This window comes from Alexandromys fortis, unplaced genomic scaffold (assembly GCF_014885135.2).
Source record: "Alexandromys fortis isolate MF-2015 unplaced genomic scaffold, M_Fortis_MF-2015_v1.1 scaffold_136, whole genome shotgun sequence".
Lineage (NCBI taxonomy): Eukaryota > Metazoa > Chordata > Mammalia > Rodentia > Cricetidae > Alexandromys > Alexandromys fortis.
The window spans coordinates 1,698,047-1,708,487 of NW_026068024.1; the positions used below are offsets into that span (position 1 = coordinate 1,698,047).

The 10,441-nt window shown below is 43.8% G+C and overlaps 1 long non-coding RNA gene across 1 annotated transcript; it reads right to left on the bottom strand.

Annotated features, from left to right (window-relative positions):
• Window positions 1-539: 539 nt before the first annotated feature.
• Window positions 540-3,346, bottom strand: LOC126514523 (uncharacterized). The gene is made up of 3 exons (XR_007595598.1): window positions 3,119-3,346; window positions 1,567-1,696; window positions 540-1,349 (listed from the first exon to the last, which is right to left on the bottom strand). It is a non-coding gene; the product is annotated as an uncharacterized lncRNA (long non-coding RNA).
• Between the last annotated feature and the right edge of the window lie 7,095 nt (window positions 3,347-10,441).

The following is a 10,441-nucleotide window of genomic DNA, read 5'->3' on the forward strand; positions in this document are numbered from 1 at the left end:
GACATGGCTGGCTTTGTTGTTTCTAAGTGACATTTTGTGAAGAGGGTCAAGGTAGAAGTTCCTCTCTGTGTTTTGTTTGCTTCCTTGCTTCCCACTTCTCTTTGCTCAGCTTGCCAAAACCAACGTTTCTCTGTGGCTTTAGTATGTTTTATTCACTGGCAGGGCTTTCGTTATACAAAGATTTAAAGTTTGGAATGAGCATTGGTGGCCTCGAGTTTGAGGAAAAGAGAAGAGGAAAGCCACACGTTCTTAATCTCCTCAGTGGCTTGTGGTTTAAAGCATGCCATCTCTCGGGAAACGTTGCTCTTCTTATGAAAGGGCTAACTAATCAAGTCAAAATAATGTTGGAGAAATACCTGGTGGATTTGGAAATAAGTGTCTGAGAAGTCCTTCAAAAGTCTCAGAACTGCATTCGACTTAACACTCTAGAGGGAATCCGACCCATGGAGAGAACAACTCTCCTATCCTTAATTCTAGCTACTACTAGTCTAGCAATTCTTACAGAGTTATTATAAATTTTATTTTTCTTTAATCTGCTGCTCATTATTCTTGGAGGAAAAAGAGGTCTAATTTCCTGGTTACTGTACAGCGTCTTGAGCATGGAAGCAGTAAGGCCAGCGTTCATGGGTAATGGATGCGTGGACAGCAGTTTTAGTCTGTCCCATCCTTGCTCTTGCCCTGAGAACAAAGTGAGCCAAGAGTGTGGAGAAACTGAGCAGACTTCATGGACTCCTGTGCCTTCTATAAATGCGCATTAGAGGGAAATTACACTGCTTGAGCATCTTTATCAGCTGACTTGAAAGTTGCCATAAGAAATGTGACTGAAAAATGAGTTGTAAGAAAACCGGGCCTATTTCATAACTTGTAAGAGTTAGTTATTTTATTTTAAAGACAAGCAAGTGTTTACTTTTGCTGCAGTAACAAGGTCTAGAGTTCCTGAAACTCGAGGTTCCTGTTTCCAATAGGATTGGGTATTTATTGGTCAAGAGCTCTAAGTTGCCAACACAGAACCCATTCTGGTCAGTCTAAGCAGGAAAGGGTTTATTCAAGTGTGGCAGGTGTTTCACAAAAAAGGCAAAGAGGGCCAGAGCTTCCGGGAACCATGTGTGGTCATACCACAGTGGGTAGAAAGGGTTTAGCTGGTTCACGGGTTAAACTCCATCACCCAAGGGAGCCAGGGCAAGAGCTCAAGGCAGGAACCTGGAGAAACTGTTTTTGTCACTTGTGAGAAAATTGTGGTGGATTCCAGCAGCTCTGCCATGTTGGTCTCGAAGTTTGGTATGTCTCTGCCATCATTCCCTCTCCCGGAGGACAGTTTCTGTGATTGCCTATTTTCAGAACCCAGACGCCTGTTGAATGGACATCATGGTTAGAATCTAGGTTTAGGTGACCAACACGTGATGAATGTTTATTACTGAAAATGAACACCATCTTCAACTGAGAAATTAAGAACGAGCCAGGAAAACAGAACTTCTGGTGTCCCTGCTAGATTGCTAATTGGTTTGCAGAGTATTTAATATTTTCTCTGCAGCTTAGTTTTTGTCAGTTTGACACAAACTTTGTTACCTGGTGGTAGGTGTGATGGGGAAATGAGTCCATGGACGGGGTTGAAGTGCTCTTAGCTGAATTCTGGGCGACCTTGATGTGCCCAGTGGTAGCATGGCGTCACTCTATTGTCCATAATTCCACTGTCCTCCTGGAGGGAGCAAAAGTGAACTTGTTATAAAGGATGCCATCCCTTGATGTCCAGGATGAACTGACTGCTCTCTTGAGCATCTCTTGCCTTAACCAAAGCTCTGATCGAACCCTCAAGTGTCAATGCAGTTTGTAGGAGGATCGTCTTCTGGGCCCTGGAGTGTGTTTATATCCCAGGCAAATGTAATCTAGAAACAGAGTTTGAATTTAGAAGGGCACCTCTGCCAAACTGTACCAAGTCTACCCTGGTTACTTATTTTGACTTTTAGTAGTATCATCTCCTAATCCCTATTTGGACCTTTGATTGCAGAACCTCCAACTTTTCATTCATACACAGGCCGTTTCTCATGAGCTGCTCGTTTTACATGTTTGTTTGGCTTGTAGTATATTTCTTATTTTCTCTCCCTATGGATTTGTTTGAAGTTGCTCTAAGGAGTTGCATACAAAAGAATATACTTGGTAATAATAAGTGTGGGGGTGTAAGGGGGGTGTCAATGGGAGTTTCTTCAAGTATGATGTTTTCGGTTTGGCTTTTCAAAGGCTAATAGGGGAAAGGAAGGGAAGTAGGGAGCGTAGAGAAGGGAAGGAGCCTGGAGGAAGAATGAGCCACGTGAGCAAAGTCACAGGATGCTGGAAAGACCCAGCGGACCCAGGGCAGCTGTGTGTCTTTTGATGTGGTTTCTATGTAGATAGCAGGGAGGAGGAGGAAGACAAGAGCTGAGCCTAGCTGGGTAGACTGGGCTAAGTAAGATTGAATGAAGCTAGGGGCAAGAGAGAGATTGTCCAGTCCAAATCTGCCACAACAGGCTTCTAAGGTAAACATTGTTAAGAAAATAAAAGGCTACCAAATGTTGTTCATAGACTAGCCTCTATTGATTCATATCAGAGTTGCCATGATTAGCTAAGGAAATAGAACTTGGGAAAAAATGTGTGTGAAGAAATGCAAGAAGTATTGATTAGTAATTACATCATTTAAAATGAAGACAGAGAATAAAACTAAGTGGCAATGGTACTGTGTGAAAGGGAAGTTGTCTTGATATCCCAAGCATAAGTCACCCCAGTCCTTAGGGGTTTCAAGAAAATACAACCTGGAAGATAAATCAAGGAAAATGCAAATGGAAGCCGCAGAAGTGTCACATGATGCTCCCCCAGATCCAGTGTCTTCTTTCTGGTTGCAGTCAGAGATCTCAGAGCTAGAGTTTCCAGTCGGAACAAGTCATCCTTGTGTTTATTACCTATACACCCATCTACCCCTTCACCCACCCATTGACCCACACGCCCACCTTGGACTGTGAATCCTGTACAAAATATAATAAGCTCACTTATGGACACTTGTTTATGTCGAGTAAGTGAATTCCTAAGAATGAAAAATTAAACTTTCTCCCAAAGTGCCAGAGACAGTACTGATCTCTGAATGTCTTACCTTTTGATTTGGATCACCCCTCTCTTCCTCTTCTGTCTATTGATTTGGATATTAAATGACCCCAAAGTTCCACATGTTAAAGGCTTTGTGCCCATGTATGGTGCTTTTGGGAGGCAGTGGAAATGTTCAGATGTCGCTGGAAGGGAGTCAGGTCATTAGGGGTGTGTTCCCAAGGGGACTTGGGGATCAGGTCTCTTCCTGCTCTCTCCTCCACCACATACTCGTGCCATGATTATCTGTGTTGCTATAGGCTCAGAGCAGCCTTAGCAACCGTGGGCTGAATCTTCTGAAATTAGGAGTCTAAATAAAAATGTCCTTTTGATAAGTTGTTTATCTCAAGAGCAAAAAAAAAAAAAAGTGATTGGCATTCTAATTTTGCAGTGAATAAGTGGATGCCTAACAATGAAAACCAACCTCCTACAAAAGTGCCAAGGGAGTGTTTTCCTATCAGGAAAATAGTTAACTGCAAGGACATTATTTACTCCTCTGAGCATCTTACTCATAAACACTCGTACTGTTAAACTGACTTCATTAACCTAGAAGGAGCCTCCTTTCCTAACGGTTCACTACATCAATGTTTTGACTGTCTGGAATCATTTCTGATGATAAGCTGGTTGTTTTCTTCAAAGCTATTTTCAGTCTAAGTGATAGCAGGCACATATTTTGATTCTGAGCTACACACTGTTTGTTTCTGCTGATGCACACCCCATTTCCAGCTCAGACTGTGGTCAGGAACCCCCATACCTGGGTGTTTGCTCGATGTCTCAGCTCTCCCCAGCATCTTTCATTTCTGACGAAATTTTTTTACTTTCATTTGCGAATACAATGCACTTACGCATTTATTACTGCAGCCTCTCCTTTAGGGGTGTAGGGCAGCAGAGCTGTTTCTCCAGCACAATTCGACAATGGTACAAAGTGGGTAAGGTTTACGTGGACCAGTCAGGGAACAGGGCAGCATCACCTTGACCACACATTCACCCCAATCATTGCTCTGCAGCCTTTGGAATCCCGAGATGGAGAGATTACAGAGGATAGGAAAGGGATTTCTTTTCACGTATTAAAAAGACTTTATTGAAATTCTGTGTGTGTTTGACCTCATCTACCCCGGGCTACTTGTCCAGAACCCCACAGCCTGTATATACATCATCTACAGGACTCCCAGCATGCACTAAGCCGGATCTAAAAAGGCAAGAAAGTGAGTTCCCTCTAAAGCTTCTAGAAAAAGACAGCCCTAATGACACCTTGACTTTAGCCTGATGAAACGGATTTGAGATTTCCAGTTTCTAGAACTTTCCAAAAATGAATTTGGGTTAATTTGCCACTGTCTTCCTAGGACATGGAAACATAACTGAATGACCTTGCTACTTACAAGCTATCTCTTTAGAGATCACATGCTCACCTCTTTGCCCCATCACCAGCACACTGTCTGTTAGAACCTTTTAGGATACAAGAAATAGAGATACATTCCCATGAACTCTAATAGAAGATGCTCATCCCAGTAGTATGCGGGTTTAAAAAACATGGGTAAAGCTGTCCCAGCAGTTGTCTTGCTGAACCTTATGTCTACTGGAAGATCCTTTCGTTCTTTGTTTTGTTGTTATCTGCATTTATTTATTTATTGTGTGTGCTCACACATGTGGAGGTCAGAGGACAATTTGTGGGAGTTTGTTCTTGCCTTCCATCTTGTGGGCGTCAGGTATCAAACTTGGGTCCTTATGTTTGTAAGCAAGAACTTCTCCCTGCCAAGACATCTTGTTGGTTCACTTGAATATCTTCTCAACAAAGTGTTAGTTTTGGTCACTGAGGGTCAGTAAATCAACATTAGTGACAATTCCCTCTGCTATTTAAGTGATTCAATCTCTCTGTCTCTGTCTCTGTCTCTCTCTCTCTCCTCTGCTACTATCTTTTGTTTCTAATCTCTCACTCTGGCTGGTTCAAAAAAACGTCCTGGGACAACACTCAGTGTGGAAGTTTGTCCTGGGGGACAAAGTTGTCTCACTGGTATGACTTCTGTGACACTGGCAACCAAAACGTCACTGTCTCTGGGTTGGTGCTCACCTCCTAGTTTGACCAGCTGTGGTCAGGGTGACAGAGTTAGAAGTTACAAAAACTGGAAACTGATTCGTGGGTTGCTGAGTGCCAAGTGGCTGTGGATTTGGCAGCTCAGAGATCCTCTTCAATCCACAGCTAGCTCTCAGCAAATGCTTCTTGAGCAGAAACATGTATGTATCTACATGTATGTACAAAGAAAGGTACAGTCTCAATAAGGTCTCTGTGTCTACAAAGACACTCTCATGGAAGAGAAAAAAGGACATGTTCATGGGGCTATCCACGACAAGACAACAGCACATTTGATAGCTTTTTGTCCTAGCATAATAAAGAGATTGCTATATTAGCAATGATATCCACGTCTCCTAATGAGAAATTCTATTAGGTGTGGGGTTATTTTTATTTTCTTTTTCTTGGACCATTTGTAGGCCTACCTTTCAATAGATGTAGGTAGTAGTAAAGCTATGAACTTGGAGTAGAAAAACTGAGGTTTGCTTGTAGTTGTATGTGTGTCTGTGTTGGGGGATGTAGTATTTAGGACAAGCAATTTAAACTTTATAATTTGTCTGTTCAGGTGTAATAAGAAACAAATGATAATCATATGATAAGGTTAGGACTCCAAATGCTCATGAGAAGAGTCACACCCTGAGACAAGAGGAGCTACAAATGGAGCCTAGCCAGGAGTTGTTAGAGGGAAAAAAACACCAGAGTGAAGTGTGCTCAATTTTAGAAATTTGAGAGAAGACATCCAGTGCAAAATTAAGTCCCCTTTCTTTCCCCCTCTGAGAGGACTGAAATGGCCCCTCCCTCTCTTCCTGGAGTCTGCAGTCTCTCACTGAGGAGGAGGCTGGAGGCATTCAGAGAATGCCTGACACAGCCCAGCTGCCCATCCCTGCAAATCTCGGGGCCCGAAGCCAAATTATTCCTGTAGGAAAGAAGAGCCTCCAAGAGATAAAATGGGGGAAGAAGAAAGACGACAGGGACCAAGAGTAAAACAATTAGACACAGGCCTGAAGGAGGGAGAGGGATGGAGGGGTGAGTTCAGAAAACAGGCAGCCTCTCTGCAGGGTCCTGGGTCCCAGTGGGGCAGTTTCAGAGAGGACCTGAGTCATGGAACTGGTTTCCTCCTCTTGGGCGAGTGGGGTAGTATCAAGAACAAGACAACGTTTCAGTTATGACAGGATGAACACTTAACACAGGTCCAGGGGGACATCTTAGTTTGGGGGAACAAAGGCAGGGCAGTGAGAACTGGTCACCTGTGGTCAACAGACAAGGACAGGTCACTTCCTTCAAGGGTTCCTGGGGAGGGAAGCCTGTAGCTCAAGTCACCACGTCAAAGTGCAGAAGGAGTGAGGATAGCTCTCTTTGTTTTCAGTCATGTGTCCATGCTGTCTTGAGTTATCCTCTGCTCCTTCCCATAGCCGATTCTCACTCATCTCCCAGGGCCATGCCAAGTCCTCCCTCTTGCCCCACTTCCACCAGCAGGAAACTCCTATGAGATTTGGACACAGAGGGGTCTCTGTTACTTATTGGTTAGGAAACAGATGGCTCATTCACACTCATTCCACATCCGAAAAGTGGGGAAAACAGACCTCCATGTTTGGGGGAGCATTAAATGAGATGAAATATAGAGGCTGGTAGTTTGCAAGGAGTCATCGTTCACCAGATGGTGGCCATTATTAAGTTCTCCCATCATTATCCGTTCATCTGTCATTCATTGCTGGAGGTCAAAGCTGCAATGGAGAGAAAGAGGGGTTTTGAACTTGGTCTGCTCCCTCTCTCTCCTTCCCTTTATCTTTCTTCCTTTCCTTTTTTGTCCTCATTACCTCCACCCACCCAACTCCCCCTCTCTTTTTATCCAGGGTCTCATATAGCCCAGGCTGCCCTTGAACTCTCTATGTAGCCAAGGCTGGTTTTGAACTCTCGATCTTCCTGTCTCAGCCTCCCAAGTACTAGGATTATAGGTGTGTGCTTCCATGCCTAGCAAACTCTGGAAATCAAAGCCAGGGTCTTGGAACCAAGCAATCGCTTTACCACGGTGCTCTAACCCCAACTTGAACTTGGTTCTTCCTAATTCTATGTCTAATGCTCTATCTCGTCCTGGTTAAAACTGGTTAAATAAACAAACAAAAACGAGCCAAAGATTTGGAGGAAAAAGAAGTAATATGATGAGATTATAAGGGAATTCTAAAAATCCAAGTCATTTCCCTTGCTTTGATGTAAGCTATACTTTGGACCTATAGTTTGTGGTCTGGAGGGGACTGGTTCACTCTGAGCTGGATATGGTGAAAGTGTGACTCTTCCTTAGCCCTGGGGTTTATGAAAAGAAACCCACTCTCTCTCCCTCTTCCCCAGAAGAGAGGATCCTGAGGGAGTAGTCTTTGATACAAGCATGCTGGCTTGCTGAAATGGCCTTAATCCTGGAAAATTTATGTGGCTGACTTCACTATAAAAACAAACCAATTTTACCTGAATTTTCAAGAGGCAACAATTAGAAGAAGAATATAAAGTTCACTGTTGACTCTTAAATCACGTGACTCTTAACAGAGCCTCTTTTACCAGCAGAATGATTTGTAGCTAAAATTATAAAGACTAAGAAGAAAGAAGAAAAGGAGAGCCAAAACAAGGTTCCTGTTAGTCTGCTTTTGAACAGGGAAAGGGGTAAGCTTTGGGATAAAGTATGGCACACTTGATACATTTTTTTATGCTGTATAATGAAGGCCAACTTGCCTGTGCAAGTTGGTTTTATATTTATATAAGGTGGGTCTATTTCCCCCAATCTTTATATAAACATCTTAAGATATATATGACAGGAAATGCCACCAGTCTTTGAGCCACTGCAGATAACTTCACAGTGATGTGGAGTATGTGTGTATTGGTTATGGTACCAGTGTAGGCCTGTGATACTAATGGAACTTCCATGATCCTTTAGCTTAAGCTGGTAAACAGCTTGAGGCAGGTTTAAGGCCATACCCCATGAGGATAGTGGGGACAAGAGCCATGCTGTCGACCGAACAGTGAGGTAGGTAGTTTGGACCTGCTAGTGCTCAGGGTTGTAGTCAGGTGTGTGGAAAACTCTGACTTGAATACTCTGAATTGTGATGATTAGAGCTCTCGGAAGTGGCCATAGATAGCTGTAGAACAAAGAAGAGTATTGACAAGGGGGTAGTGGAATTGCCAAAACCTGCTACTGACTGCCTTTTAAAGACAGGGGACTGTGTTTTCTACATGATCCTATCCCCAAACCCTACCTCAGATTCTCATTCTAGAACACTGAACATCAAAGGCTTGTTGAACATAAGATGTCTTTGATCACCATTTAAATTTCCAGATTCTGGGTGTATATGACCAAAAGGAAACCCATGGGAAACGTGGCATCCTAGAAGTCTAAGTTGGCAATCTTGTCTATGAATTTATAAGCTTCTACTTCTAAAGCTGAAATCTGCCTAGCTTTCTCCACTTGGAGTAGAAATACAGATCAGCTGGAGTGGACTGGGTGTTTCATTATCTTTAAATGGACTTGTCGTATCCCAGGGTAGTCTAAGGTTGGTAACCGAGAAACTGACTTCTCCAGCAGAGAACTCTCTCTCCGGTGATGGTCACCACTCATCAGTTGCTTGACAATCTCAATCCATCTCAACCCAAAGCTCAGTTGTACAAACATTAGAGCTGGCGTTGTTTGAAGGAGATTGGCAGGGCTCCTATTTAAGGCAAAAACAAATGTCTCAATCACTTCATATTTTTGCCCTTCCTTCCCTTAGGCTCCTGCAATAATTACATATTTCCATCAGCCCGTATCGTGTACTGATTTAATAACTTAATTCTCTTACCAGGAACTCCATGTGATTAGAGGCCATGAGGAGTACTGGATACGCGGTGGGGCATCAACATGCCTGGAGATGAATTTAAAAGTAATGAGTTGGCAAGTTTGTATTGTGAAATTGGATAGAGAGCTAAGCCATTGTGACCCTGCCAGCTTGGTGGACTGTCCTCCAGACACCCGGGGCTTTCAGTTCTCACTCTGCATCTGTTTCCCTCTTCACTTAAGGCGTGGATTCCGAGGGTCTCTGCATCGTATTCTCTTACTAAGTTCTTCCTAATTGTGAGGGTTACACTGTTCACAGTCTCCCTCAAGGTAGGTTTTGATGCTCATCTGCCTGAGGGGCAGTTGGGAGACAGTGTCCATCTGCAGTGCTCTCATGCCCACCCTCAGCAATAGAACTAATTCGCTAGTTTAGTTTACTTCCCCGAAGCCCCCACACAACGAATGAGCTTGGTGGAGACCCTCAGCTGTGGTCATGGCTGACTGACATAGGACTTCCCAGTTGGATGATCTTTGTTCCTAATGGAGCAGAGGCCCCTTTGCCCCATTTTTCCTCCTCCCTCCCCTTCAGCGTCAGAGATCCATCAGAGTCTCAAGGCTTTTTACCCAGCAATGCTTCCCGCTTTGTTTCCACTGTCTTTACTTCACAATAAATCTCCCATTTACCAGTCTCCCCACTCCGAATCTGCTCCTCCAGGCATCTGAGCCAGCAAATCTACACAATGCCTCATCAGATACGGTTTCCTTCTTAAAACACGATGGAGATATCTTATTAACATGATTACACAGCATCTCATACCACAGCTTTTGCCATACTGACATGCCTGTCCCCCATCGCCCCAGAAAGCTATTCATCACATCAACAAAGTCTATTCAAAATCAAGTTTTGGATCTTCATGTTGTTTGTGATAAAATGCCATCTCCTGGGGGTGGCTTATGGAGAGAATGGGCCATTTTAAGTCAATACCCCACACGCTAGCACTTTGCCAAGGCTTTACGAGTTGGATGGGAGCCTGAGGAGAACATGCACTGGGTGGGGGGAGGGCCACAGAGCATGTTTGGAAGCGATAATAAGAGCAGCCGTGTTTCAGAGCGCTTTATGAGGTTCGTGGATGGAGCCCTTGAGAAGTCTACCACTTTCATGCCGCTTGGCATCTTGTAGTTTTTGGCACAAGCCGTGTTAGAACTTGGAATGAGATTATCACAGTCTACTCGTTCTGCCAAATTACTGACTACTGCTTCGAGTCCTGTGTTCCTCTCATCTTGTTTGCTTCTGTCTTGCCAGCCCATGGTTCCTGGTAGCCTCCCTGTTAGCTGATAGCGTGACTGGTAGAAGCTGAGTGAAAGACAGAGCCAAGAAAATCAAGCAATCGGCACTATATTATTTATGGTCTTGGCGTTTGACGGTCTTGGTGACTGTTGGAACCTCCCTCCTTACTAGAAGGCACTAT